This window comes from Arachis ipaensis, chromosome B01 (genome assembly GCF_000816755.2).
Source record: "Arachis ipaensis cultivar K30076 chromosome B01, Araip1.1, whole genome shotgun sequence".
NCBI lineage: Eukaryota > Viridiplantae > Streptophyta > Magnoliopsida > Fabales > Fabaceae > Arachis > Arachis ipaensis.
The window spans coordinates 52,079,614-52,083,959 of NC_029785.2; the positions used below are offsets into that span (position 1 = coordinate 52,079,614).

The 4,346-nt window shown below is 37.2% G+C and overlaps 1 long non-coding RNA gene across 2 annotated transcripts; it reads right to left on the bottom strand.

The window, feature by feature from the left end:
- Window positions 10-2,732, bottom strand: LOC107618020. 2 transcript variants are annotated; one of them, XR_001615123.2, is made up of 4 exons: window positions 2,062-2,732; window positions 1,416-1,484; window positions 1,229-1,299; window positions 10-510 (listed from the first exon to the last, which is right to left on the bottom strand). It is a non-coding gene; the product is annotated as an uncharacterized LOC107618020 (long non-coding RNA). The 2 variants fall into 2 exon arrangements; XR_002361420.1 differs by having other exon boundaries at window positions 1,416-1,487.

The window sequence follows — 4,346 nt, forward strand, 5'->3', positions numbered from 1 at the left end:
GTAAGGATAATAATGCTCTAATTCTTAAAGACCACCACAAAATAATCTTATATAAGTTAAAACTATATTTATAGAAAAAGTATCCTTTGAAGATAAATGTACATATACAGATATTACTTGGATATTCCGTTAACTCGCATAGTCACATACATATATATCATCATATACTTTTGAAAATACAGAAACTTGCGGCTATCACCATTATTATATTAACGGGCAACTACTTTGTAATCTTTGCTTATTCCATATTGAATTTGTTGATTAATCTTCGAGTTGCTTTAACAAAATTAAGGTTCTATATTATGATGATGTCTTCATATTAATCTTTATCCAGTTGTAAGGAAGAAGGAGAAATTAAATATTACACAATTGGCAATAGGAAAATTTAAAATGCTGCAAACCATATATATATGTATGGAGAAGTCATTAAGAGAAACTTACTTTGATCATAAGGTTTCCCATAGTTAAAGTTTAAAGCTTCCACAAAAGTAGATTTTTGGTCTTGTAGCACTTGAAGGAACCAAATATATATGGAAAACAAAATCAAATACATCAAAATTTGATTATCAATAAATTATATATAACTATGTAAAAATAGTTGAAAGTTTAAGAAACCAAAGTATGAAAATATTAACTAATCCCTGAATCTTAGCAGTTAGCACCACATAATAAAAAACCAGTGACCCTTCTTTTTCTTATATTATATCTCTAGTCCAATATTAAAGAAACAAGAATATAATACTCTACTAAATGCTATGATGCTTTATTAATTTATGCAAACATTATTGCACCAAGCCAATCACAAACATCAAAAAGAAAAAAAATAGTAGTTCTAAATACTGTTGAAACATGTATAAAATTATGTTCAGTGATCACTCTTTACTTGACCATAGAACACACTGACACAAGAAGAATATTAGTTCACATTAAATACTTAAGCATAAAAATCTTGAAGCAACAAAATTGTTCACGACATGTAAATCCAGCAAAATAACAGCAAGTAAAGGCCATATGCAAAAGTATATCCACCTTGTTTGGAAATAACACTGATGAAAATTATAACAATTTTAAAGAGCATGGTGCTACTAATACAAACTCCAGTTGGTTGGCAAGGGTCTCAAAGTTGCTTAAAGGCAAAACTACACTATCAGTAGTGTCTCAAAGTTGCATATAAACAGTAATGTGTCTCCCACCCTTAACAAATCTTGGTAAGGAAAGAAAAACTCACCAGACTTGTGACATTTCGCTTGTGGGAACTTGCTCATATAAACTCTCATAGAAAATCCTGAGAGGATCTTTCTGAAATTTCACAAGGAAACAAACACATGCAACACACTGATTACAAAAAACTGAAAAAGCTATAAGGAATAAGAGAATAAAGCATACATTTATAATGTATATAATTGTATATCTACCTCCTCCAGTGGATCTCATTTCTGGCCAGGTAAATCATACACCTTTTTCTCTTTCTTCTTCTTCTGTTGCTGCTGTGAAGTAGAAGAAGCAGCAGCATATGAGACGTACAGAGAAAATAAGCTACTTATTTTTCTTACAACAATTATCTTTAGTTCTCACAATTTCATCACACACAGCACTACACATTCCCATATGCAATAACAATTTAAGCAGATTATACCAAGAAAATGTAATGAATCATAAATCATTCTCCTCTAGCATTGTGTGTTGGTCAAAATACATGCCTGGAAACCAAACATGGCTTTAAGCCAATCAAGCATGTCTAAGTCTCCTGTTCTCTGTCTTTGTTGCTCGAAAGAACTAGGCCAGTTCAAGCCTTGTGTGTTCCATAGCGCAGAAACAACAGCTTTAATCTAATAAGGAAAGAAAGTCCAGGAACTCAACAAAATCAGGCATCATTGCATATTTGCATCATGTACTCCACTAGGATAAGCATCTAAGCAAGTCTTATTTAGGTTATCAAACCTTATATGTACCACATTAAGACTTCAAAATAAGTATATAAAACACAAGAGTAGGAACATGTAATAAGTTTTTCAAAATAAAAATCATGTTAGTAGTAAAACAGCACAACTGAGCACTAACCTTCGAGCAGCACGGCGAGCAGAACCGCGAGACCTGGCGAGCAGAACCGCGAGACAGAGGCGTGCAGAACTGCGAGACAGAGGCGAGAAGAACCACGAGACAGAGGCGAGCAGCTTTCCGAGCAGAACGGCGAGAGGGACAACAAGCCAAACAGCAAGGACGAACCTGGTTGCGATCTTGAGGGCCAAGGGTGGCGACGGTGAGATAGATGGCGGCGTGATGGAGGTTAGGGTTTTCTGAACCTTTCAAGGAAAAGCCATTCAAAGCAGCGTCGAGGAAGACAACGACTGCTCGACGAACATGACAGCGACGGCAAGCTCGAGGAAGACCATGGTGATGGCGACGGCAAGCTCAAGACAACGACTGCTCGACGAAGATGACGATTACAGCGATGAAGGCTGGGTGCGACGAAGGCGATGCAGGATGGGTGAGATGAAGGGCAGTGATGAACGCGATGAAGGCTGAACGATGAACGCAATAGGTTGAACGATTACAACGATGAAGGCTCGAGGAAGCTGCTGGGTTCGAGAGTGAAGATGAAGTGACGGCGCAATAGGGTTTGAAAGGAAATTTTAGGGTTTGAAAGGGAATTCTTTAACTCTGTTCTAACTTTTATCAAAACCAAAGAAACCAAGAAATTCAAATGATAACATTTAAAGTTTTAATTCATACTTTGATATCAAATTTAGTTTCGTGGCCAAATCACAAATCAGTGGCCACCCTCGCAAAAACGTACCCATAGACCACTTTTGGGCACGCTTTAAAAGCGTGGCAAGAAAAAAGGGTGCCGATAGGCCTTTTTTCTTGTAGTGAATGAATCAAGCTTTACGTTAATTAAGTAATGTATTGGCATTACTAATTAATGTAATAAAGCAAATGAAAGCATGCATGCAATAAGGTATTAACGCCATTAATTCATGCAGCATGCATTAGTATAATATGCAAGGCGTTAATAATATTTATGCATGCAATGAGCCATTTAATTTTCTAGCATGGGGCCATTAATCAAAAGGAAGCTTAGCGTGAAAATATAAAGCAAGGAATGCTGTGCTCTTTCAAGAACGCTCTACGTTCATATGAAGAGCGCTACTGATGCACGAAATTACGATCTTCACTGGCGCTAAAGACTTGGTACGCACGTTTATAATCTCAATTCTTCTTCGCAACTTTGCACAACTAACCAACAAGTGCACTGGGTCGTCCAAGTAATAAACCTTACGTGAGTAAGGGTCGATCCCACGGAGATTGTTGGATTAAAGCAAGCTATGGTCATCCTTGTAAATCTCAGTCAGGCAGATTCAAATGGTTGTGGAATTTTGATAATTAAAATATAATTAAAACAGAAAATAAGATAGAGATACTTATGTAATTCATTGGTCGGAATTTCAGATAAGCGTATGGAGATACTTTGTTCCTTCTGAATCTCTGCTTTCCTACTGCCTTCATCCAATCATTCATACTCCTTTCCATGGCAAGCTATATGTTGGGCATCACCGTTGTCAATGGCTACTTCCTGTCCTCTCAGTGAAAATAGTCCAAATACGCTGTCATCGCACAGCTAATCATCTGTCGGTTCTCACTCATGTTGGAATAGGATCCATTCATCCTTTTGCGTCTGTCACTACGCCCAACACTCGTGAGTTTGAAGCTCGTCACAGTCATCCCATCCTAGATCCTACTCAGAAAACCACAGACAAGGTTTAGACTTTTCGGATCTCAAGAATGTTGCCAATAATTCTAGCTTATACCACGAAGACTCCGATCTTTCGGAATGGAGGGTAAGAGATATACGCTCAATCTAAGGTAGAACGGAAGTGCTTGTCAGGAACGCGTTCATAGGTTGAGAATAGTAATGAGTGTCACAGATCATCACATTCATCATATTGGAGTGCAAGCGAATATCTTAGAACATGAATAAGCTTGAATTGAATAGAAAAACAATAGTACTTTGCATTAATTCATGAAGAACAACAGCGGAGCTCCACACCTTAATCTATGGTGTGTAGAAACTCCACCGTTGAAAAATACATAAGTGAAAGTGGTCAGGCATGGCCGAATGGCTAGCTCCCATAAAAGTCTAAGATATCATAAAACTGATCAAAGATGTAAATACAATAGTAAAAAGTCCTATTTATATTAAACTAGTTACTTGGGTTTACAGAGATAAGTAATTGATGCAGAAATCCACTTTCGGGCCCACATGGTGTGTGCTTGGGCTGAGTAGTGAAGCTTTCATGTGTAGAGACTTCTTTTGGAGTTAAACACCAGTTTGTAGCCTATTTCTG